The following is a 14022-nucleotide window of genomic DNA, read 5'->3' as shown; positions in this document are numbered from 1 at the left end:
ATTTCAATCAAGTTATCAACTTGGATTTCCTTCATATATGTGAACAGTTTTATTCTTGTACATAATTTATGATTTTTTATTTACAAATGCAGTATATTTATAGTATGATTTTTTATTTTTATTTTTTAATTTGGGGATGCGTGTCCTATTTATTCCATCTTATAGTGGATCCATTTTATTCTTATCTTTAAAGGGAAAAATAAAATCAAATTCAACAACAGAGGATACTATTATTCACAATGAAATGCCAGCCTGCTAAATCATTAGGAGTCAGTCTGACTTGCCATTATCAATGTACTAGCTCTCATTTGTGGTAGGTGTGGTATTTTGATGGTTTCTATAGGCAATGTGTATGTTTAAGTGGAGTAAAAGATACAATTTAATTTCTAGTTATTGTCAATAATTACTATTTAATTTCTACCCATGACTCAGAATTTCACTTATGTTAGGATTATGCTAGGAGAGCCTGTGTTGCCTAAGAAAAAAAATGTATCAGAAGAAGATAAAAAATCTATTTTCTAGTTTGGGATTTTTTTAGTAGTTTAGTGTTTGACTTTCATAGAATCACAGAATGCTTTGGGTTGAATGGAACCTTAAAGACCACCTAATTCCACCCTCCCGCCATGGGCAGGGACACCTCCCACCAGACCAGGTCACTCAAAGCCCCGTCCAGCCTGGCCTTGAACACTTCCAGGGATGGGGCATCCACAGCTTCTCTGGGCAACATGTGCCAGTGCCTCACTACCCTCATAGTAGAGAATTTCTTCCATTTGTCTAATCTAAATGTACCCTCTTTAGAACTTTAAATATTCTGTTTGCAGAAACCCATCATTTCAATGGGTTTAAATTTAACTGGGATTTAAATCAGTTAAATCATAAGTGGAGGCTAATTCTTAGTGTGCTATCCACAGCTGAATGCTAAGCTGTCCACTTTCTTTAATGTCCCTATCAAAATATATTGCAGCCTATCATTTAATTGACAGATAACCCATGGAAATCACCACAGCTTAAATTGACACGTGTAGATCGTATTTCTTGCTAATGGACTATGCTGCTTTGCCTATCTTAATGTTGCTCAACCATCTTTTTTTGTTTCAACTTTAGTGTTTGTTACAGTGTCATCAAAATTCTTTGTCTTTTCTGGTAGGTGACAGTCTATGCCAAGTTCTTCCTAATTCAGGCATATATTCTGAATACTTGATACTAAATTGCCCTACAGCATTGACAATGGATCTGGTGTTACAATCTTCTAAAGCAATATTCTGTATTTCTGTGTAAGACTATAAGATGTTTTTCTTACAAGGAATAAAGCTATCAGAGAAATCATCAGTATATTGCTCTCCTCCACTGTCCCTTTTTCTGTATTATGTTTCTCTCTTTGATTTATCCCGGAGCAGTCAGTATCAAGGAGGTGAGTTTTTTTGTTTCACTGTACAACCCTTAACATATTACCTGAATTTTTACTCCTAAAATAGTTATAATATAGACCTTAAATGTATATGTTTCTATTGACCATTTTGCCCAAAGTGCTAAATTAAATGATATTCTGATTGGTTACGGCTTTCTGTATTCTTTATATGTTTTTTGACATTTTTTTTTCCTTTTCTGTCCTGTACATGTACTATTGGGTCTCTTCAAGAGTATGTGCTTTTTTTTGCATGCATAACTTCAAAATTGGATCTCTTGATGTCCCTCCCAACCCCTGCAGTTCTGAGATTCTGTGAAAATTTAGAAGCAGGTGATATGATTATAAAAGTAAATGTGTACCTGCATTTAGTGTTGTTTTTTGTTTGTTTGTTTGTTTTGGAACATTGATAGATCACATACATTTTTGTTATATTTCAGAATAAAGTTTAGTGAGTACATCTATTTTCATATACATGCATATATATGTATATCTATGTAAGCATATATAATTCATGTGTTACTCCTATATGAGGCTAACCCTTCATAAATCTGTACCCTATTTTGTGAGAAAATATTAATCAGTAGCAGCTTATTTAATGGCTTTATCTTAGGGCTTAAGAATGTGATGCATTTCAAAAAAAGAAAAAAGGATTGACATGGTATAGCTTGCATTACTTACTTTTTTCGGCACTGGAAAAAAATGTTCACTTTATCTTCACTTTAACATTCATTGTCAAAGGAGAAAAGTGCAAAAATCGTGTAGAGGGAAAATTCATTATGAACTGGCATAAAAGTACGCTTGTTTACTTTTCAACCTCGTTTTTTAAAAATACTGTATTCATACTGGGAAATAAATGTTTTCTCCACTGTCTTTTCAGTATTTTAATTTAGTAAGCTGGAATGATAAATGTCTCGGTACTGTGTAATTTAACTGTGTGTGTGAGCAGCACTAGCTTGGTATAAGGGCTGATGTAAAATGTAAACTTTGTCGTAGCTGATGTTGTTTGTTGATTTTTCTTTTTCTTTTTTTCTGAAGACTTTCAAATCAAGGTAAACCTTGTTGTAGATGCAGCCACAGAAAATGAGCCTTTTCCAAAATCATAAGGAGTAATATACCTGTAATATACATGTAAGAGTATTAGGTTACCCTTCTATGGCTCTGAACAGCAGAATTACTACTTCTTGCACACTAAGTAAAGCATTTCCCACATCAACCTTCCCACAGTCACTGGAAGTTATATTCCTAGTTACACATACAAACCCTTGGAGTCTCCAAATGTAAAAATAAACAAGCAGATACAGAAATGTAAGTGAAAGCAAGTAATTTGTACTGACTCCCCTCACTCCTTAACCATGTGAACAAAGTAGATGGTGATGCTGATAATATATGGGTAGGTCTACATTCCCTTTAGGACATTTTGTTTATGGAACACTTGGCAGCTGGTAATGAGGTGCAAATTCCGGTCAGAATTAACACTGAATTTTTAATAACTGATACAGAGTGAGCATCAATAGCCAAGTCTGGGTATGTGAATAAAGTATGGACTGGTAAGAGTGTTTTGTTCCTGCACTTCAATGTGTTTACTGTGTGTGATGATAGAGTCAGCTGAAGAAGGTATCTTTGCAACTGGGAGTCAAAGACAAAGTTGAAAATATAAAAACATCATAATGAAGATCACAGTCCCTGAAGGATTTGATCTGGATTTTAAAGAGACATGTCAAAGTATGGGTACATTATCTGTCCAGCAGCTGCCTCTGAAGATTTGCAAAGCAGTGTGTATATTATGTAAATTATGAACTTAATGTATCAAGAGTCATTTTATAAACAATGAAAGACTGAATAAGTGTGTGTAAAACCAACATTGGTTTTGTTATATATAATGTACATTTTGTGTAACATAGTTTACTTTGTATAAACATAGCTTTCTGTCTAAATTCAACTCCTTCCTTTCCTTCTGTAAGCTATGCCTTTCTTTTCTCTTTTAAGTCTACTTGGAGTAACAGCAGAACCAAAAGGAGAACATGGAGCAATTGTATTATTTAACTAACCTTCTCCAACAATTTTAGTAGAAATTATTGATATGCTAATCATATCAGTAGTGATCTATAGATCACTAAAATAATATACAGTTGTTCTTCAGATATTAATTGGGTTAAAGTTCTGTGGCAGCCAGTGTTAGAACTGATCTGTATTAGTTTAAAATCCTTAATTGCATGTAATTGTAGATTTGCTTATGAACCAAACAGCTGCTCCTTTTCCATAATCTATTTTACTCTGCCATTTGAAAGGATTAAGCTTGATGCATCTCCATGAAGTGTTTTTTAATTTACCTTGTCTTGGCTCTATTTTATATTTTACATTGCACCTGGCCTGAATTTTCTAGAGCTCCTTGTTAATCTAGTGAAGCTTTTCATCTAGCCACATTAATGACATTACTTTTTTCATTACTTTTTTTCATTACTTTTTGCAACAATCCATTTGGCTTTCCTGTCTTGGCTCAGGATGGTGCAGTTTCATTGTAACATCTCAATCAAAACAACATGTATAATCTGCAAGCAGCATTCTTAAAAATGTTGCAACAAATGAGTTAAATGAAGTTGAGTGCACTTGAAAGTTCTCTAACCAATTGCTGATAGATGCAGTCTGGGCAACATCATTTTACAAGAATATTTATTGAGAATATTCAACATTAGCTTTTGAGGGCTTATGAAATTGACTGTAAGCATGGGCCCAATATAGGGAGCTAAAAAGGAAGCATGAACGAGATATGTTTTTCATGAACATCTCTTCTCTCTCTCTGTTTTTTTGTGTGTGTGTGTAATAGTTGAGGAGGACAGAATTGTGAGGTGATAGAGTTGTTTAAACTTTTGTTGTTCTTTGGCCGTGAACAAAAAAAAGTTTCCTCATATACCGAATTACTGAACACAGTTGTTTGGAAGCTGGTATCGTATGTATGAAAAGCACAGTTACTATGAAGTATGGTTGAGTGAATATGCTTCAAATCCCTGTATCATTCTTCAGAGGACTGATGATACTGGACTGTAACTAAAAGTTTTTCACATGTAATCACAAAATCTTCAAATAGCTGTTGTCCATTGAATTCTGCATTACTTAAGCTTTTACTGTCTTGGAGACGGGAATAAGAAAAAGCGTATTTTGTCTTTGCAGATGGAACTATGTGCATTCAGGATTAGGTCACAAAAGATAAACCAAATCGTGCCAGTTTGTGGGTGAATTACACAGCATATAGGTCATCGTTAGATTTCCAAGTGCATGATTGGGATAGCAGTTTGGCTGATATCCATCAAAATAACATTGCTTAACTAACATGACCAATCTTCAAGCAGACTGATTGAGTAAAAAATTTATTTCCTACGGGGAATAGAAACCCCAGAACGTGTTCTGGCAAGTCTTCAGTTGATAGAATAAATTATTAAGTACTCTTTGCAGCAACCAAGAATGGTAAATATGCTATTTTGTACCCTTAATGAAGGAGGTATCTTAGGAGCAGCTTACTCTTTTTTTTTTTTTTTTTCCCTTCCTTGAGATTTTTCATTAGTGCATTCTTTGCTGATAAAGTTATCCATTCCTCCTCCAGGAGAGTCATCAATAACTCCATAAAAAAGATCCCTATGACAGGGATGCCACCTCTTTGCATTCTTCTGGAAGTACAGTTTTGTTGTTGACTTTCATCATAGCTGAACACATTTCCAAAATTCAGGTCTGCTAAAATCTGAATTTCTTCACTTCTTACTATTGAACAACATAATAATTAAAAAACTGAAAAGGACCTGTACTGAGACAGCAGAATTTATGTGTTTCACATACCAAATTTAATGTTCAAAGCAGGAGGTATTCTGCCTCCTAAATGTGAAGCTACATTCTGAGAAAAGAGTAGCATTATTTAAAAAGCAAACAAACAAGCAAAAAAACCTCCTTGCAACTAGGAAGATAAAATAATCTTACAGTCAAGAATGCAGTGAATGAGAATGCAGTAAGACTGTGAAGGAGACAGGAAACATCTAAGTCAAAGGACAGTACAGTCACTTAGTTTAGGAGAGTGGCAGTCTTAAAATAAGTAGGAAGGGTGGAGAAGCTAGAGTTTGCTAGCCTGTTAAAATGTAGACTGAAGTGAAAGAATGCAGGAAAGGGAGTAAGAACCAGCTTTGTATTGGTTTTGGAGATAGAATATTTTCACACCATGAAAATAATGTGTTTGCGTATGTCTGTTGTGATTAGCCTAGAGGTGTAATATCATTTATTTTTTCTATTAGGTTAAATGTCCTCAAAAATTAACCTTTCCTCATCTTGAGAATATTGTAATTTTTTGTGTTGTATATGTTGTGTGTCTTGCCTTTAGGCCCATCTAACTTCTTACAGAGAGGATTGTTGAATCACTTAGGTTGGAGAAAGACCCTTATGATCATCAAGTCCAGCCATCCACATAACTACCAAGTCTACAGCTAAACTGTGTCCATAAGCACAGGAAGGCCAACTTCAGCTTGGAAGGCCAACTATGCCCTGGGCTGCATCAAAAAAAAAACGGGTGGCCAGCAGGGAGAGGGAAATTATTGTCTCCCTCTACTCTGCTCTTGTGAGACCCCACCTAGAATACTGTGTGCAGGCCTGGGGCCCCCAGCACAAGAAGGATGTGAGTTCTTGGAATGGGTCCAGAGGAGGGCCACTAAGATGATCAGAGGGCTGGAGTACCTCTCCCATGCAGAAAGGTTGAGGGAACTGGGCTTTTTTAGCTTGGAGAAGAGAAGGCTCTATGGAGACCTCATTGCGGCCTTCCAGTACTTGAAGGGAGCATATCAACAGGAGGGGAAACACTTGTTTATAAGTGTTGGTAGTGGTAGGACAAGGGGGAATGGTTTTAAACTAAGACAAGGGAGATTTAGGTTAGAAATTAGAAGAAAGTTTTTCACTCAGAGGGAGGTTAGGCACTGGAACAGGTTGCCCAGAGAGGTTGCAGATGCTCCATCCCTGGAGGCATTCAAGGCCAGGCTGGAAGCATCTCTGGGCAGCCTGCTGTAGGGGCTGGCAACCCTGCCCAGAGGAGGGGGGTTGAAACTAGGTGATCTTTGAGGTTCTTTTCAACCCTGGCCATTATACAATACTATGATTCTAACTTCTTACAGAGAGGATTGTAGAATCACTTAGTTTGGAAAAAGACCCTTCTGATCATCAAGTCCAGCCATCCACATAACTATTCTGTCCATAAGCACCATGTTTCTTAAATACCTGCAGGGATGGCAACTCCACCACTTCCCTGGGCAGCCAGTTCCAGTGCCTAACCACCCTTTCCATTAATAAATTATTCCTGATATCCAATCTAAGCCTCCCCTGGCACAACTTGGTGACAGTTCCCTATGTCCTGTCACTTATCATTTGAGAAAAGAGACTGACAACCGCCTTGCTGCAACTTCTTTTGTGAAATTTCCTGATATGAAATGTCTTTGTAGTTTATTAATACGATCAAATCTGAGAAAGAATAAAGATACAGTAAGATGTTTAATACTGTAGATTTTTTCTCATTTCTTAATAGGAAGTTTAAATAGGTTTGCTGCATTATGTTGAAATGTGTTCATTGTTTAAAGAATGTTTTGTTTAAAATCGTTTTAATTACTTTATTCTTTTAGTGATGTTTTCTATAGTGATTCAATTTTACCAAAACTAGAGACAGTAACTACTTCTGTCATACTGTAAAGATTACGTGAGATTTCATGTAGGCTTTATTTCTACATTTGCATCTAGAAGTTTGCTGAAATATTACAAATTTTAAAGGGCACATTCCAACACTGAATGATGAAGGGGTTTGAGACTATGCTAGCACTGGTTTTAGAAGACTGGGAGAAAGGTGAGAGCATAAGATATCAGATGTCTGTGTTTTCTTGTAAGATGCGCCGTCCACATCTTAAAATTTCATTATTTAATGAAAAGAGATCAATTATGTAACATCTTTATAATTATGCAATACAAAAAAATATTGTCATACTGGAAAATTTTAAGCAAGGAATATAGAGACAAGCAGGTAGTCAAACAAATTACTACTGTAGGACAATTAAGATTAGCAGAAATTACTTTCATGTCTTAACATTATTATTGTAATGAAGGATAATTATGATATGGAACTTGAAATTGGAGTTGCAGTGATTTAAAACATATATGACAGATACTTGAAGTTGTTGGCAGTTTGGGTTGTTTCATTTTGATGTTAGGTTTTTGGTAATTACCTGAACACATGACAAGTTGTCATTGAGTGCAACAGTAAGAAAAATCTATCAACACCACTTTAAAAATACATTCTGTAATGCTGGAAACTACGTTGTTTTTAGGAAATAAAAAATGTTTTTTTCTGATTTTAGCACCTGTATTACTGCTCCCTTTTTAACCTGTGCTTAGCTCTCCTTTCAGATACTGCAAGCTGAAAGAATCCATTGGGTTTTTGAAACAAGTATAAATACCTGCTCCTGCCCGAGCTGCTGATTGTGTGACATGATGTAAGTCATGTAACCATTTCATCTGCTTTTTCATTGTAGATGATGAAAATTTTCTGATTTCTATACTTTGATGAAGTCGATCAGAAATGTTTATACGAGATGCCCTGCCAACCATGATGCAAATTTTCATCTTATTTTAAAATTGAGATTAATTTAGTAAAGGAAACTTATTTTGAAAAAAAAAAAAATCTAAATTGAAACCTTATGTTTCTACTTTTTCATCTGAAAGTATTCATTAGATTTGTGATACTTTCACAAACAATTTCATCTGACCTAAAATATGTGAGACTGCTTACAGCTGCTTATCCTTCTTACACTGTTACGTATTAGTTTTAGAATGTTTTGAGCAATTAATGTATATACTTGTTTAACAAGTATATGTTGTTGTTGGCTACAACTTTATAATCTTAGCTGCAGTTTCATTTTCTTCCTGTGTGCTTGATTGTGTTTTAAATTTAATTCATTTTGAAGCTGGTGTATTATGACTTTGAATTTTTTTTAGAGTTATGAATTATTTAAGTCCCAATTATCTGAGCTATTCACTAGTGGATCCAGAAAATAAGTGATCTCAAAGGAAAGAAACTAAAAAGTTTCAAGAAAAAAAAGATATAGGGAATATAGGGAAATATCATATAGGGATGTTTTAGGAAGAAGAAATACAGAGAGAATTCCCTCTGTGTGAATCAGGAATGACTGACAAGTTTCAGTTTATTGATCACATTAATATGGTATTAGTAGAGAATCTACCTTTTAAGTATAATATCAGCATCTTTCAACTGACCAAAGAAGATATTTTTCACAGATCTGTGTTATAATCTAATGAACATTACCTTCAATAAAAAATCAAGGAAATAGATAACGGAATTTTCTGAGGAGTTTCTTGGTGAGCTAGGATGGTAGAACTCAATCTGCAGTAAACAGGACATAATTACCTAGTTTAAAGATGAGACAATGGGAATGAATTGGGACTTCTGAGTAGCTCATATTTAAAAGGGGTGTTCACGGCTCCCACGACTCCTTCAGTTAGCTTATAAGATGCACAACACCATGAATGTGAAATAACTATTGTGATCAGTACATTATTTTGTTTGTAACTTGCTTTTATTATTTTATATCTAGGTTCTTCTAGAGTGGGTGTAAACATGAACTTCTTTGTTCTGTACATCTTGTTAAACATGAACTACTGAGTACACCTGCATTCTTTTCTGTTAACTAGTGTCTTTTCTTCTCTTTTCTTCTTTCTTCTTTCTTCTTCCATTGCAGAAAGGCTTGTATTTGCTTAGCTTTGCAATTGCTCTTGTCCTGCCCAACGTGCTGATCTCCAGAAGGACTGAGCTTGAAACTTTTGTTGTTTAGTCATTAGTCATTCTTTTTAAAGAATTTTTAAAATGAAATTTGTAATGTTGTTATTCTCTTCTGAGCATTTGTACTTCCTATTTACTGTGTTTTTCTTCTGATGTCATTAAGATGATTATGAAAATTAAGTTTGTTTCATAACTATAGATTTTTTATCTGATGCAGATACAAAATATATGATGCAAATAAATTTGTGTTTGCAATTGTCACCTGTTTCAGAATTTCTAATAATTAACTCTGGAGCTCTCTATAGATAAGCTTTTGTATAATCACATGAGCTGCCTGTATGAATGTAGTTGTGTTTTGTGTAAAAGTCACTCCTAGATCTCATGAACTTTCTCTTCTGCTTGTTCATCATTAAGGTTTGAAATCAGTAATTAATTATTTTTGATTATGTATTATTCTAGCAATGTGTAGAATATTTTATATCAGTGTTTTCGCAGAGAAACAATAACGCAAGGTGCTTAATTTTTACAGCCTGAACACTCTTTATAAAGGTACTTTAGATGACCTGTCACTTTCCAGAAGCTATTTAATCTCTCTTCAGTGTGTTACATCTGCAATATATGAATTTTATGTGGTTCAATCACCTTTGTAAATAACAGCTTTCTCAGAATTGGAATGAGCAAATATTTGATTTCTAATAATTTTGCTTAGGCAATATTATATCCAAAACAAGTTTTCACAAGTTTAAAGAAAGTTTTCTTTAAATCAAAGACTTCTAACTTATAAATCATTAGCAGACTGAAGCATAAAAAGTATTCGCTCACCAGATGCTGTTGATTAACTTCAATTATTTTACTAGGTCTGTTATATCCTGCCAATCACTGAACTGTCTTAGTATCAAATAGATATTTTCTCTCTTACTGCATTCCTTCAAAGATCCAAATTTTCTTTGTTATTTATGTAGCAAATAGTATGTAGAAAATAAATCTGATTATACATTTTATACTTTTTTCTGAAATCAATGACATTTGTAGTTCTTCTGATTTCCCAGGACTAAACTGATAAATATGGACCATCCAGCTTGAAAACACTGTTTATTGTGTGTTAGGTGTTTAAAGAAACACCCCTACCCACCCCCCAAAAAAGACAAAACCAACTTTCTTAAAATGTTCAGCTCTGTTGTTCTTGAAGGTGGAAGGTCATTGTCATGGGAGGCTATGTTCGTGATTGTGCTAAACTGCTTTTTTCTGTCATGTAAGCTCGCGCACTTGAGGCATTTGAAAGGAAAAATTGAAAACTTAAATTTAACTGTATTCAATAGGAAAACAATTCTATGAGTGGAGTGATGTATTCTTGGTGACCTGCGTTGCTAAGAAACAAACTGCTGCGTTCTCAATTGATTAAGTCCTTCTCTTCTAAGTGTTTTTACCACAAAGTACATTGCAATGCCTTATTCAGGCTTGGACGTTTCGAATCCATTAACTATGAGGTCAAGCTATTATCTGCTTCTTTACTTCCTTCAATCTTGTTCCATCTAAACTAAAATCACTTAGACACCTCTCAGTGAATATCTAGTATAAAGTTCCAGTGCAACAGGGGACAAAGAAAAACTCTTCCTATTTCTCCAGACCTATCTCCGTATCCTGTTTCTTTTCTTGATCCTGGTAGAGGATCACTGCCAACTGCATTTGTCACACAGAACTGTAGCGTGGATATCATCTTCAGCCCACTCTTGTTCCACTTGCTAGTACTGAATTTGCCCAGTGCAGGGCAGGTTACAGCATGTGGCCACATAGTGCCTTTCTGTGAAATTTGGCAGTGCCCACAACAAAAGATTTGTAAAAGCTTGTTTATTTTTATATTAGTTGTGGAAGGATAGTTAGTTGATACACGATCAGATATAAAGTAAGCCAATACAGAGTTAACATGTCAGCATTGTGTGAACTAATTTAAACCAACAAAGTCATTTTATAAATTACCTATTCTGTGCATTGGGGGCACTGCATAACTTTTATCTAGAGTAGGGATAATCTGTCTATATTTATTGTATCATTTTTTCCTATACTTTTTGAAGAGTGTTTCTAAAATAGTAACTTACTTACTCAGCTACAGAGCTGATATGTTTTCTCTTGCTTTACTGTTTAATTATTGTAAAATCCATCTTCTGTAGTTAGAAAAATGTTCTGTGTATATTTATCTAAAATATTGGTGTTCTGTGTAGTTTGTCACTATTTCATTTTTATATCCATCTCTAAACTGGTATTGAAACTTTTCACTTTAAGCCTCCTAGCTTCTCCCTCCCTCTCTTGATGTATGTGAAACTAGAACTTTAATTTCAGTTTCTAAATCTAACCATTGCGAAAAAATCATGTACCCAGAGAAGCTCTGAAATTTAAGTCAGCCAAAACTGATAGAACATTAGAAATTCCAGTTTGCAATATCTTGAGCTTATGAGTTAGTGTTTATGGCTGTTAATCATCACACATTGACCATTATTTCTACCTTTCCATCCTGTTCTTAATTGGATATATTTCATTTATTATCCCCAGCCATATATTTTCAGGTAGTACAAATAGCTTTGTAGATCAGCAGTCACACAATCTCATCTACTTTTTTCTTGATGCTTAGTACATGCTTACTCTGTAATGCTTTTAGGACAAATAACATAGGCTGAGTAGCGGTAGTGATTTATAGTAGCAGTAATGCTCCTTCCCAGAAGAAGAAAAAAGAAATATTTTGAAATCTTCATATTCCAGGCTAATTCAGAATTCTTAGCTGTTTTTCAAGAGGTGATTAAACTGATCGGTTATGTCTTAAAGCACTGATTTGGACATCTGGCTAATGAAATAATGGAGGATTTCTGGCTTCTACTTCTGCAAATGCATTTCTGGCTATAAATTTTTGTTTTATTTCTCAATTTTGAATTCCATTAGACTCCTTTTGTTCTGGGGTTTCTAGATGGAGCCCACTGTTAGTGTTAGTTTGCTTGAAAGAGGCTAGACTTTATATTAGTCCTAAATTCACTATTAGAGGTTGGTTGATACTATCATTCACCGTTATAAGACACTGCTTTATTGAGAGTCAGGTCTGGATTATGGTCAGACTGCTCCAAGATCAGGAAGGTTTTGGCACATGAGGGCTCACCACTTTTCTTGTGCTTGCATTAGTAAATGTCACTTTGCTAGGGAATTTTCACCCTCCTCACTGGAAGTAAGTTGTTCATGCTGTTTCCTTATTAGTACAAGTGAGAAGAGTTTTGTCAAGGACATTGCTAAACATTTTCAAAGTTTGGGAGTTTATACAGGCTGTGGGTTATTCTCAGCTGGCAGTTTGCTTGCAGACAGCCTGGTTTGGAAGATAATATAATTTAAAAAATTGGACTTCTGCTCAGTGGCAGTTAGTCCCAGAGAGTGGTATTTCTCACAGCTAATTTATGACTACCACTCTAACATCTGTAGAATTCCCATGCATCTATTGTTCTTTAAAGTAGAACGTATCACCTAGAATATAATCCAAAAGTTGTACAACCCTCCAGCAGTTAATTGAAACTCTGTACTTTGCTTCTGTCATGAATTCGTCTACCATCAACCTCTAACCAGAGGATTTAGTCATACTTATACCTTTGAAATCTTCATCTATTGGCAAGTATTCACTGCCCATGTGATAGGCAAGATGTTTTTCAGCAGTCATGTGCATATACACCTGGCAGTTTCAACTTATCCCTGACATTTCCAGGACAATTTAAATCTGGAAGAATTCCAGTCATGGGTAAGAGCTCCAGGAAGATTTGGTATTTCGTTAGGCAGAAACACAGGTTAGGCAAGGTTACTGTGTCATGTAACCAACAAACACACTGTGAGCATTTTTAAATCATATAACCTCTCTCTAGTTAAGTGATAATAGAACGGAAAGGTAATTCACGGGATCACTTTTCCTAATGCATTAGCTATTTCAGCAGAGAAACCCTATGAATGATTTTAATACCGTGTCATTATACTGATATTGTTGAATGACAAATCTCTTACGAAGGATAGTTGACTATTTCAGTTAAAATGTGAGGTGAGGCTTTAAAAATGTAATAGGCTTTGCATGCTCTTGCATGATTCTCAGCTTCATAACTGGTTAACTGGAGATAATGTATGTCAGTTTTTCATACTATGTGTAATCCTCTCACTGTTCGTAATATCATTGGTCATATTTCCACTTTCAAGATCATTGCTGCTTTTTTTTTTTTTAATATTCATTTCCAAATTCTGTCTGCCTTATTACATTTCACACTGACAATTAATTCTTACCTCCATATAGCATGTAAATGACATGCCTTGAATAAAAAATGCCCTTAGACTGTGTGCTCAACACGACTAGAATTGCCATGGCTCCTGAGTTTCAGAAGTGTTCATCCCATATGGGGGATGGCTTTGTAAGTAATTAATAGCAAATGGTTTAATATGAACAGAAGAAATATAACGTAAGGAAGATTTTCACTGATTTTATTTTTAGCCTACAATGATTTGTAGAAAATAGCATTGAATAATAGATTTTCAGCTGGGCCATACCCTAAACCTGGACATCACATGTGGCTCCGGATGCTGTGGCAACTGCAGCTGTGTTGTCAAGGAAACAGCCTTGTGCTCAGTAGGCAAAACCAATGAGGATTAAGCAAGGCTATATTATAGCTAAGCCTCTGTGACCTTATCAGGGAGCAACAAGATCTGTCTGTTCTTCACTGTGCAGGTGTCCCTCAGGAGTGAGGGAGATATGCACAGGCAAAAACATACATGCAGTATATCTGATTTAAATGTCAGACCT

General features: G+C 35.1%; 1 protein-coding gene across 2 annotated transcripts in view; it reads left to right on the top strand.

Moving 5' to 3' along the window:
* The window catches only part of PRLR (prolactin receptor), a 163923-nt gene that overhangs the window by 12584 nt on the left and 137317 nt on the right, over positions 1–14022 (top strand). For both annotated transcript variants that reach the window (XM_032205702.1, XM_032205703.1), the window contains one exon: positions 7826–7911. The gene's annotated coding sequence lies outside the window, so the exon portion shown is untranslated. The remainder of the gene's footprint in view (positions 1–7825; positions 7912–14022) is intronic.

Source organism: Aythya fuligula, chromosome Z, assembly GCF_009819795.1.
Source record: "Aythya fuligula isolate bAytFul2 chromosome Z, bAytFul2.pri, whole genome shotgun sequence".
Classification (NCBI taxonomy): Eukaryota; Metazoa; Chordata; class Aves; order Anseriformes; family Anatidae; genus Aythya; species Aythya fuligula.
Note: the sequence above shows the minus strand (reverse complement) of the source record. Positions and strands in the feature narration are given on the sequence as shown.